This window comes from Capsicum annuum, chromosome 9 (genome assembly GCF_002878395.1).
Source record: "Capsicum annuum cultivar UCD-10X-F1 chromosome 9, UCD10Xv1.1, whole genome shotgun sequence".
Lineage (NCBI taxonomy): Eukaryota > Viridiplantae > Streptophyta > Magnoliopsida > Solanales > Solanaceae > Capsicum > Capsicum annuum.
The window spans coordinates 208,357,673-208,371,092 of NC_061119.1; the positions used below are offsets into that span (position 1 = coordinate 208,357,673).

Here is a 13,420-nt window from a genome sequence, read left to right on the forward strand (position 1 = left end):
AATAAATTTCCCTCAAGTATGTTGTCTAAAAGAATGCTATTTTGGATTGCTTTGTGTACCAGTACATCTGTATTGACCCCTATTTTTGAAGATCTGAGGCTCAGCCCCGAGATCCTGCTAAGTAGTAGATTTATAAGACCCCACAAAATTCTTAGCTTAATTCAGTCCTTTAAGCTTGTTACAGGGTCCCAGACTTTGAAAATTTTAGCTAAGTATTCAGACTTAGTATTATTTTAGCCTTCAAAAGTTAGTAATATTATTTTGTAACATTTACGTCCATTAAATATTGATATTTAAGTTAATTCATGATCAAAAATATCCGTAGGTGTTCTCAGATAAGTTTTAGATTATTTGGACTACGTTTGAATCACCTTTGGAATCCTAAACTAGTGAATCAACGTGATCTCGATGCGCCTATTCCGTTGAAAATTATTCTCCCTAGCTCCAGTGTCATTCCAGTGAATCGATATGGACGACGCGACACGTTGGGCATCGCGTTGATGCCAATGATGCGGCACGTCGGTCTGCGCGTCGATAGCACAATTTTCAGTCATTAAAAGACCGCGTCCTTAGTGGTATTTGGGTCTTTTTCCCTTGCCCTTCTTCCCCCCAAACACAAAATTAAACCCTTTGGAGATAAAAATTCATTCATTCCTCACAAAAAGCTCTCAAGAACAAACCCTAGAAGAATTAAATTCAAACTCAAGATCCAAGAATTCACCATCCTTCTGAAAGAATTTAACAACCAAGGTGTATGAAGTGTTCATCCAAAGGTTCCTTCCACACTTAGAGTCCAAGAAACTATTTTTAACTTCAAGTGTATGAATTTCATGAATTTTATGTTGGATTTTATTATAGTCATGTTTATAATGGTTAATTGGGATTCTAATCAATGTTTTATGATAAGTTTCATGTGGGATTGATTGATATGTGTGTAATATCATATGATTCCATGTTGAACTCTTGGAATTGTAAAGTTAGAGCTAAATTATGATGTTTACTTGTTTTTAATGTTATGTACATGTATCATGCTCATTAAGTGCTTGACGAATTGCTCACGTGTAGCAATAAGAGAAGGAAAATCATGTCATGCTAGCTTATGTGCGAACTGTATCATGCAAGTGTTTGATAAATTTCTCCATGAATGAGTTGTGAACAAGTGCACATGATTATACTTTTCAAGACTATGTTATGATTTACTTTCATGCTATTGAGTCCTGGGGATATTTGATACCCGACAATTTAGATGTGTACTTAGAGACAGTGTTAGTTACAATATAATCCCAGTCATTTCATGATTAATAGTACTCTCAGTCAGTCATGGGACTCAAAAAAAACTCAGTAGACTCAGTAGTAATCCAGTCTAGTTCAGTATTTAGTTCGAACCATAGTAAACTCATTCAGTGGTATTCCGTCAGTCAATGGAACTCAGTAAAATCAGTAACTAAGAAATCAGTTCAGTGTCTATTCAGTTAGGAGTAAGATTCAGCACCGAGTGAACCGAGGGATAGGGGCACACCCGCTAGATAGGATTGAGTCCCTAGAAGCAATCCCTAAGTTCCAGAACTATATAGCCAACGTAGGTTTGAGATGTCACCCATTAGATAGGGCTGACATACTCAGGGATCACCCGCTAGTTAGGACTGATCTCAGGGTCCATCAGCTAGACTAGGAATGACCCTACTTCTAATTTTCTTTACCCGTGGCACGGTACTGACACCCTCCCAACTGGGGCTACAGGTTAGACCCCAATCTATTTAAAAAGGGGCATATCGGTTAGATGATTACCTCCCACAGTCTCAATTTTAGATTTAGTCTCAGTATAGAACTCAGTTCAGTTCTATAGATTCAGGACTATCAGACACAACCACTCAGCTCAGTACAAAACTCAATATAGTTCCACCGAATCAGGACTGTCAGATACAGTCATTTAGTTATCAGTAATTTAGTATTAGTATACTCATATATCTGTAAATCAGTAGTCAGACTCAGTATTCAATGTTATCATGATCCCAGTTACAGTCTACGTATTTATGCATGTACTCTCGTTTAGTTATACTCATGCATTTCAGCCTACCTCGCTGAGCATACCAGTACAGTCAAAGTACTGACACAAGTTTTTATTTTGTACTATGATGTGTTATATCATAGGTTCAGACGCATAGGCTCTAAAGCACCCTTAAGAACTCAGATTCTCAGCAGACAGAGTTAGTGGTGAGTCCTCATAATTTGAGGACATGATTGTTTTTTTCAGCATTTTAGTTCTTTTTTAGTAGTTGGATTTAGTTGGGGGCTTGTCCCACCAAATCCACAGTTTAGACAGTTTAGAGGCTTTCCAAACTAGAGTGTTTCAGACAGATGAATCAGTTTTGGAATTGTTATACCATATTTAGTTTTATTTTAGTATTGAACCTTATGGTATGTTTTCTGCCTAATTTCTGCATATTATAGTGTTAACATTCAATGAATGCAGCAGGTAATAGTCATGGGTTAGCTTGTGGTCCTTCGGGATTATGAGCACCGTATAGGGTCCAGGATACAAACTCGGGGCGTTAAAAACTTGGTATCAGAGCCTAAAGTTCAATAGAGTCCTACAAAGTTTGAAAGCCGCATCTAGTAGAGTCTAGTGCATGGGTATGTAGTGCTCCACACTTATGGATAGGAGGCTACGAGATGCTTTAGGAAAAGTTTCACTTCTTTCGGTATTCATGTCATGCGAGTGAGTATGAGCTCAAGCTAAATCGTCAGTCTAATCCTTTACTTCCTTTCGGTTACAGAACATGCCTCCCAAAAAGACTAACAGAAGGATAACTGAAAATCAGTCAGCACCTCAGCCCGTTCAGGCATAACCCCTGGATGAGCATGTCTCTCACACAGAATTTAGAGCTACGTTCACTACTTTAGCCAATTCAGCAGTTGCTTATAACAACCTACAGACTGTTGTCCTATCTAGACTTTTGATTCACAATCAATCGAATGAGAAGAGGGAGCTTAGAAAGAAAGAGAGAAATAATAAGAGGTCAAGAAATAGTAGTTATAATACAAGATCAACGGGTAGTAATTGCTTCCAATTCCGTCAGAAATTTTCAATCCCAGTTTCGCCTTTAGTCAGGGCGCCAATGCCTAAGTCTAAGAATGGCAGTCGAGATGGAGCACCAGGATCTAAGTCACAAGGTAGTGGAAAGGGTGTTCATACTAATCTTCTTTGTAGAGTGATACAAAATGAACAAGGAACAACACCAAAACTGCCCACAAATCGCACAAAACAGTCCACAAGGTATAAGAGACCAAACGACTACAAGATGACAACTCAAGAACCAAATATTACTTGGTGTTCAACACCAAAACATCAGGTACACCAAAATTAAAAGGTGATAACAATAGGAACGGAAAACAAGAACAATTTAACAACAACACACAACTTCACTAGAAATAACTACAAACTAGTACAACGATTACAGGAATAAAACATTAGAAGTGTGACATACAATATTACAAACAATAAGAACCATGGTATATATTCAATACCAAGACCCTTAACACTCGTAATATCAACACCAACACTCTACGATGACACAGGAGGGTGTCCACCTCTCAAGCACCAAGTTTTCTAACAATGTTTTGCAACCCTAGTGATTCTACACTATGGTTGCTCTCACTCTCTCTAGAGGTGTTTCTTTCAATAACATTTAAAAAATAAGAAAATAAATCCTACAAGGTTCTATTTATACAATATTACAAATAATAAAGAAATAACAAAAGAGCCCTTCCATTAAAGGGCTCCAAAAGCAGCCCTTTAAGTACACCAAAAGGATGGTTTTGGGCCTTCTTCACACTTGGGCTTATGTACTCTTCTGAGTGGTCTTCAAAATACTCAAAAAGTGTCCAAGGTCATGATCGTACTTGTATCATCCTACCCATATTGAGAGGAATTTGCCCACCAATTCAAGACCTTGCTTCTTTTACAAAGGCACTTCACAATCTCCTTCAGACGGCCACACATCTTCTACATCTTCCTCACCTTGCATTTTAACATCTTCTTGCTCTCAATCTTGAGGGTTGCTATCAACCTTAGCTGATTCAATTACTACTTCTTCCCCAGGATAGTATAATTTTCCCTCCCTTAGGATCACGTTCCTCTGGTTTGGGCACTAACTAGCCTTTTGCCCCCACCCTTGGCATTCTAAGCATTGAAATCCCTTGGAATTAGAAGTGGAAATTGGTTTACCTTCATACGTAGTGTACTATTTTGGGGTATCTATAGTGCTCTCGGTTTGGTCAACCATGAATGAGATCTCTTCGAGCTCCCTTTCAACCTCCATTGAGCTCCCTTTCAACCTCCAATGCCACTTGGAAGATGCCATCAATGGTGTCGAACTTATGAAGTGTCATGTGAGTGGAGATGTCCTTGTTCAACTTGACTTTGAAGTGCACGATGTCATGGCTCACTTGTTCTCCCCGGTGATCTAGTTTCAACATCAATTGTTAAAATTTGTCGTAGTAAGACATGACACTCTTTCTCCATTACCTCAAATTGTACAATTTTTCAAGGAGATCATGTCTCTAAGTCTTTGGGAAAGTATATTTTCCGCATAAGGTTCTTTAATCAAAACCAAGGAGGAGGTTGCTCCTCAATCATCTTATTCCCAAACCGTTTAACATACTCCCACCATGTATTACCATACCCTTCGAAGTGAGCTATAACATAGAAACTTTTATTTTCTTTGGTGATATCATTAAGTTTGAAGATATTTTTCTTAAGACAACTCCCATGTAAGGTAGGCTTCGGGATCACTCTCACCTTTGAAAACGGGAAGGCTCACTTTGATGGAATTGAGACCTACATCTAGGTTTGGATAGCTATCTCTCACCTCTCGGCCTAAATCCCTATGTCTACCCCTCATTCTTTATTCCCTCAAGTAAACATCATCATATAGCCCATAACCATCATGTTATCCTCTTTTACCGTAGCCCTCAACATGGACGGGCCTATTTGGGTTAAGTGGAGCTTATAGTTGTGGGATTGGATTTGGATAATGAGGTCTTTGGTAAAGTGTAGTTTGATGAGAGGGTTCAGCTTTGGTGGTGGTCTTTGTGTTCCAAGACCTTATTGTTGAACTTGGACGATGGTTTGTTCCATCTTGTTCTCGGCTTCGGGAGTAAAGATTGGTTGGATTTGTGGCAATTCGTGGATATAGCGTTTGGTGCAAGGTCTTGGGAGTATTAGTTGGGGAATTTTTTTGAGGGGTGGAAGATTAACTCCTTTGGCTTTCCACACGTCTAATATCCCACTCATTGATGCCACATTCATATCTAATTTCTCAAGACCTACATTCAATCTAGCCACATCTCGGGACATAGTTTCAAGGCGAGCCAAAATAAGATTGATGGCATTACTGTCCAATGTTTGAGCATTTGAAACCTCGGGTTCCATTGTGGTTGTACCGAAAATGACCCTTCAAGTTATGGTCCAAAAAGGCACACAATCAGTCCACAACATCATACACAACAATACAGTACGAATTCTCCAAAATAAATCACACGTTAGTTCAAAACAACCTCCCATAATGAGATCCCACCTTCAAGTTTCTTCAAACTTAAGCTCAACAATGGTGGATTGCTCAAGTAGCCTCCAATTTAGCTCAAATTCAAACCCTATACTCCAATAGTATTAGAGAACACAAATCTAACACCAAAAACACAAGAAAAACACAAAACCAAAAACTCAAAATTTGACCTAGGGTCAAAAACGGGTGTAGTATTTTTTTTGGTGGATTTTCGATTTTGACACTTCTTTTTTGTTGGGATTTTCAATTGCTAGACTATAATAGTTTTAGGGAACATTGATCTAACACTAGGAACACACAAAAATCAAGTTTTTTTTGAAAAACCCTAAAAATGTGAATAGTAACATTTTTCTTTTTTCTTCTTTTTCACTTTTTTCTTATTTTCAAGGTAACAATCCCAAGATTGATTTTTGTTACAACAAAATCAAATATCTCTTTGATACCAAATGATACAAAACGACCAAGGAATGACACCAAAACAGTCCACAAGGTACAAGAGACCAAACGGCTACTAGATGACAACTCAAGAACCCAAGATTACTAGGTTTTCAACACCAAAACAGAAGCTACACCATAAGAACAAGATGATAACAATAGGAATGGAACACAAGAACAATGTAACAATAACATACGACTTCACTAGAAGCAACTACAAACTAGTACAATGATTATAGAAACAAAAGATAGAAAGTGTGAAATACCATATTACAAATAATTAGAACCAAGGTATATATTCAGTACCAAGACCATTAAAACTCATAATATCAAAACCAACACTCTAAGATGACACAAAAGGGCGTCCACCTCTCAAGTACCAAGGTTTCAAACAATGTTTTGCAACACTAGTGATTCCACACTTCAGTTGCTCTCACTCTCTCTAGAGGAGTTTCTTTCAATATCATTCAAAAACTAAGAAAATAAAAACTACAATGTTCTATTTATACAACCTTACAAATAATAGAGAAATGACAAAAGAGCCTTTTCATTAAAGGGATCCAAAATTAGCCCCTTAAGTGCACCGAAAGGATGGTTTTGGGCCTCCTTTACACTTGGGCTTATGTACTCTTCTAAGTGGTCATAAAAATACTCAAAAAGTGTCCAAGGTCATGATTGTACTCGTATCATCAGAGAAAGTGGTAAGAACCATAAGAGAGTGTGTAGAGCTGGTAGTGATGTTTGTTTTGGATGTGGCAAGACAGGCCATAGAGTTAGAGGTTTTCATTAGTCAGGTTCATAGGGTTAGTCCAATCGTTCTTTATCTCAGTCTGGTTGCCCGAATTAGAAGGGTGCCACGTCCAGTACCACTAGTGGTCAATGCCAGAACAGACTTTATGCACTCCAGTCTCGCTTTGATCAGGAGAGTTCTCCTAAGTTAGTTATGGGTATGTTATTAGTATTTCATCCTTGTGGTTATACTTTGTTAGATCCAAAGGCTTCACCTACTTTGTAATCCTCTATAGCAGTCAACATCGGTATCAAACTCGAAATGTTAGTAGGGCCCTCCTTAGTGTCTATCTCAGACTGTAGAGTAACATGGTTTCAGTTTGGTTTAGAGTATTAAGTGGTTCACATATTTAGAATAAAAACTTTAAGCTAAGGGGGAGGCGGTGGGATAAGTAACCAAGTTAGACTTTCAGATTCTAGTAATAATGTTAGTACATGTAGAAAAGTAGTAGGAAGGGATGAGACCCATCCCGTCATTACCTCAGTGAAAAGATTCGTACTTCAGTTATCACAATATCTACTCATGACTTGAACGTTAGCACTATGATCATAGATCATATTCGTGCACATTAGCGAAAATCATGCATGCTTATAGTTCCTAGTACAAGGAGTTCCAGTTCACTTAGTATTCAGTTCCAGTATAAGCTCAGTTACAATCTCAGATATTAGTCACTCAATTATCATTAATTCAATTATTAGTAGTCTTAGATATCTGTTACTCAATTATCAAAACTCATTATTCATATTCAGTAAAATCTCAGTTACTGTCTTAATTATAGTCTCAGTCCAGTAATCATATTAGAAGCTTAGTTCAATTTCAAGTTTACTTGACCATAGCATACAATTATCAGTTATTCAGTTATTAGTATTTCAGTCCCTCAGTTTATAGGCTATTTCAGGATCATGATATACGCTTGGTCTTACATTCTTAAATAATACATTTTTCATGAATTCAAGCTCGGTTATATCCTGTTACACAGTCAGTCCTTACCTCATATGTATAATACTATATAGTTTTAGTCCAGTCATTCAGACCTAGTACAATTTAGTCTTACATGCCCAGTATTCAGCTAGCAGTCATTCAGTTAATCAGAATACTAGTATATTTTAGCATTCGTGCTCAGCGCCTATATAGATATTTTCAGTAGCCTCAAGAAAAATTCTATGCTGAAGTAGAAACTATATTTGAGGGAAATAGTTGGAAGATGTGGCTAAGGTTACGAGTCAGTAGTTCCAGTGTAGGAGGCTTAGTCACTCTAACTTAGATGGTGTTCCATAGTCTTCGCCCTATATTACAGAATTTTAGCCAGGGTATGATTCTTATTCAGAAGTTTTATTCAACCCATGTGAAGATTTTATTTCTCCCTAAAGTCACTAAAAGTCTATAGAGAGAGTGCAATAGAAATGCTCTGGTTGAGCATAAGTTTTCAGTATGAGCTAGTCAGTAGGGTCAGTAATTTAGTTTAGCAATCAGGTGGATAAGTTCATGAGGTATCCTTTCTTTCCACCTAGTCATCCTATCCAAAGTATTAGGAGTCCAACAATTCCAAGATCGAGCAACCATGCGGTTGCAAGTTCAGCTTAATTCAGGTGTTGTGCCTCAATTTTAGATTCTCGATGGAAATTCACAATTCAGTTCGTAGGTGCCTTGTGCATCATCTCAATTTTTCCTCAGTATCTTAGCCAAGTCAGCATTCTTCAGGATGTCCCAAGGGGGAGATGCACTATAATTCCCCGATCTTTTATGACCTAAACCTTTCATCTTCTCTTTACATAACAAATCTAATTTGGAGTGGGGGGTACTCATAGGTGGACCTTTAAGTTCCATTCTCAGCCGTAAGCCATGTATTCAAGGTCTTAGTTCAGTTCATGTATCACATTTTAGGCTCATTTATGTTCTCATGTGCTTATTCATGCATGTTTAGTAAATGATCTCAGGTTCATCAATATTGTCAGTTTAAGGTAACAGTCTTTCTTAGATTGGCGTAGTTCTATGTCCAGCTGCAGTTATGTACTTGGTATCCATTATCGTTGTATATTCAGTCATGCATTCATGGATTAGTTCATTCATGTACTCATGCATCAGATATGCATGTTTAGTATACAAACTCAGGTTATCAGTAATATCAGTTACAAAGTTATACATCAAATAAGCATATTCAGTATGATAATTTAGTATATCAGTAGTATCTGTTATAAAATTATGTTGTAGTTATGCGTGTCCAGTATGCAAGTTCAGTTTGCCAGTTCTCTTATCATAGTCAGTCTCATTCGAGGATGAATGTTGCAAGGGGGAGATATTCTAAGACCCCACAAAATTCTTAGCTTAATTCTGTATTTTAAGCTTGTTAAGGAGTCCCAGACTTAGAAAATTTTAGCTAAGTATTCAGACTTTGTGTTATTTTAGCCTTCAAAAGTTGGAAATTTTATTTTGCAACCTTTACATCCATTAAATGTTGATATTTAAGTTAATTCATGATCTAGAATGTCTGTAGGTTTTCTCAGATAAGATTTGGATTTTTTAGACTACGTTTGAATCATCTTTGGAATCCCAAACTAGTGAATCAGTGCGATCTCGACGTGCCGCATCGACTATCGAATTGATAATTATTCTCCCCAGCTCCAGTGTCATATTCCAGTGAACCAATGCATACTCAACTTGGTGCATTGGACAGTGTATCAATGTCAATGATGTGGTGCATCGGTCGGAGCGTTGATAGCATAATTTCCAGTAATTAAAAGGCCACGTCCTTAGGGGTATTTGGGTCTTTTTCTCACATCCTTCAGCCACTAAATCATAAAATTAAACCCTTTGGAGAGAAAAATTCATTCATTCTTCACAAAAAGCTCTCAAGAGTAAACCCTAGGAGAATTAAATTCAAACTCAAGATCCAATAATTCACTATCCTTCTTTAAGAATTTAACAATCAAGGTATGTGAAGTATTCATACAAGGGTTCCTTCCTCCCTTGGAGTTCAAGAAACTGTTTTTAACTTCAAGTGTATGGATTTCATGATGAATTCGATGTTGGGTTTTCTTATAATCATGTTTATAATAGTTGATTGGGATTCTAATCGATGTTTTATGATAAGTTTCATTTGGGATTAATTGATATATATATGTAATATCATGTGAATCCATGTTGAACCCTTGAAATTGTGAAGTTGGAGTTGAATTATGATGTTTACTTGTGTTTAATGTTATGCACTTATATCATGCTCATTAAGTGCTTGATGAATTGCTCATGTGAAACAATAAGAGAAGAAAAATCATGTCATGCCAACTTATGTGTGAATTGTATCATGCGAGTTTTTGATAAAATACCTCCATGAATGAGTTGTGACCAAGTGTACATTATTATGCTTTACAAGACTATGTTATGATTTACTTTCATGCTATTGAGTACTGGGGGTATTTAATACCCCACAATTTAGCTGTGTACTTAGAGATAATCTCAATTATAAGATAATCTCAGCCATGTCACAATCAGTAGTACTCTCAGTTAGTCAAGGGACTCAAGAGAAACTCAGTAGACTCAGTACTAGTCCAGTCTAGTTCAGTATTCAGTTCGGACCACAGTAAACTCATTCAGTGGTATTCCATCAGTCAAAGGAACTTAGTAAACTCAGTAATAATTTAGTCAAGCCTAGTATGAACTAGGAAATCAATTCAGTGTCTATTTAGTTGGGAGTAAGATTCAGCACCGAGTGAACCTAGGTATGGGGGCACAACTGTTAGATAGGACTGGTCCCTAGAAGCAATCCCTAAGTTCCAGAACTACGCATTCAGCATAGCTTTGAGATGTCACCCATTAGATAGGACTGACATACTCACGGATCACCTACTAGTTAGGACTGATCTCTGGGGCCACCTGCTAGATTAGGAATGACCCCATAACTAGTTATCTTTACCCGTGGCACGGTACTGAGAAAGGTGCATGTCGGTTAGATGATTACCTCCCACAGTATCAGTTTTAGATTCAGTCTCCGTATAGAACTAGTTTAGTTCTATAGATTTGAGACTGTTAGACACAGTCACTCAGCTCAGTACAAAACTCTGTATAGTTCCACCAAATTAGGACTTTCAAATATAGTCATTCAATTATTAGTAATTCAATATTAGTATACTCAGATATCAATAAATCAGTACTCAAACTCAGTATTTAGTGTTATCACAATCTTATTTACAATCTACTATTAATGCATGTACTCTCATTCAGTCATACTCATGTTATTCAGTAAGTATTATTCATGTATATGAACCCATGCATTTCAGCCTACCTCACTGAGCATACCAGTTCATTCAAAGTACTAACGTATGCTTTTCTTTTGCGCTATAATGTCTTATATCATAGGTTTAGACGCACGAGCTCCAAAGCACCCTTATCAGCTTAGATTCTTAGCAGACAGAGTTAGGGGTGAGTCCTCATAGTTCGAGGACATGATTATTTTTTTCCAGCATTTCAGTTCATTTTCAGTAATTGGAGTTAGTTGGGGGCTTGTCCCATCAACACCACAGTTCAGACAGTTTAGAGGCTTTCAAGACTAGAGTATTTTAGACAAATGATTCAATTTTGGTATTTTTATACTATATTCCGTTTAATTTTAGTATTGAACCTTATAGCATGTTTTCTGCCTAATTTTTGCATATTACAGTGTTATCATCCAGTTAATGCAACAGGTACCTATCATGGGTTAGCTTGTGGTCCTTCGAGATTATAAGTACCATGTAGCATTCGGGGTACAGACTCGAGGCATTACAAGATTGATCCTATCATAAGTAGCAGTTGGTGAGACTCCCTTACTTCAGAAGGCCTGGTTATGGAACCTTGTTATTTTTTTATGGGTTTATGGTCCGACTGGGGGCCTTGTCCCAATTTTCAGACAGATATTATTTTCTTGTTATTAGAGAATTCGCAAAATAGTGTCATGAATCTTGAATGTTATGAACTTCATCCCGTATTTGTTCAGTTGAATTAAGAGATTGACCATATTTTCATTTTGTTAAGTTTCATCATTTCTTCATATTGTATGGAAGTTGTGCATGATTGCCAAATAGAAAAAGGGATGGTCGGGCCTTCAACGTTTGGGATGATTCATCGCGGCCTGGGCCTCGGTTTGGGTCGTGACACAAATGTAGGCAAACGTTTAAGAGAAAAATACAATGACTCAACTACAACAAGGAAATAAAATACAACTCGATGAACAATTAGTTCTCTGTTGCAAAAAATGGATCTTTGATTCACACTTTCAGTGAGATATTTAGTTGTAAAAATATGGAAACGTTGGTTTTCTTAATGAGGAAGATGGGCAATATATAGTATGATACAAGAAACCTAGGAGCGAACCTATTGGCTGAGACAAAAAGGTGGCAGCAGTTTTTTCGCCAACTTTTGTACATTGTGCCAGTTGTGATTGTTGATTGTGATAGTAACAGGTGACCCCAACAGGTTCCCTAAGCATTAGCAACTTTGTCATCACATAATCTCTAGGAAACAGGTCCCAACAAACAATTTGTCAATCATCTAAACTAAGGACTTAACAATGCCTATTGAAACTGTCTTTAAGGATAATTCATGCGGTATTGATGTATCCTCCAATATTCAATAAGCTTTTTTAGCGTTAAACTAGGTGTCAAAAAATAACAAAGACTCCATTAAAACAAAACCCAACATCCATATCTTTTTGGGGGAAAACTTTTCTTTATGTCTCTCATCTCTTAAGAAGAGGAATTTATCTTAACAACTCTACCCTCACATGAATACGTTTGGCTATAATTACAGTGGATAAAGACCATCTTATAAGAAATATTGTTATTGCAATATTCAATCCTCAAATTTACGACTCCAGTAATCTTCCAATCGTAATATGTAGAATATTAAAAAATAATGAGTCAAAATATGTGTCCAATTTGGAAAATAAATGGATAATGTATCATTTCTATCCATCCAATACAAATTAATTATATTTCACTGAGTGCTATAGTAAAATTACCACTATAATTCACTGATTTTTGGGTAAGTCAATTGTGAACTAATATTATTGGATGAAGAGAGCAACATGTTAAATATTTATTCTTTTTGAAATATCCAACAGTGCTTAGTTCCAAATGAGTCCTGAGTAACAATAGTACATCCACAGTGTTATTGGATCCAATTCTTCTATATGTTGTGTAGTTTTTTAGAGAGAAGAATTTCAAATAGAATGTTCCATCAGTAAAAGTAGATGAAGGTGAAGAAATTAGCCATGAAGTTGCTACAACTGCATTGCGTAGAGCTGTTCATTTTTACTCAGCATTAAAAGATAGTGAAGGACATTGGCCTGCTGAAAATGCTGGTTCTCTCTTCTTTCTTCCTCCTTTGGTAAGTTTTATTTTTTATCTGTACATTTTTTTTGACAAATTTGAACTTGGATATGCTAAAAGTTAATTTATTCAAAAATTCAGGTTATGTGTATGTATATCACAGGGCACCTTAATACTGTTTTCCTAGCTGAATATCGTAAGGCAATTCTTCAATATACATATTGTCACCAGGTAGTTGACTTAATGTCTCATATGAGTATAGTTTTCTACTTTAACTTATATACATCGACGATATAAAAATTCATTGATGTATTTTGATAGGCTAT

At 36.7% G+C, this 13,420-nt stretch overlaps 1 pseudogene; it reads left to right on the plus strand.

The window, feature by feature from the left end:
• The window catches only part of LOC107841183, a 64,968-nt pseudogene that overhangs the window by 2,892 nt on the left and 48,656 nt on the right, over positions 1-13,420 (plus strand).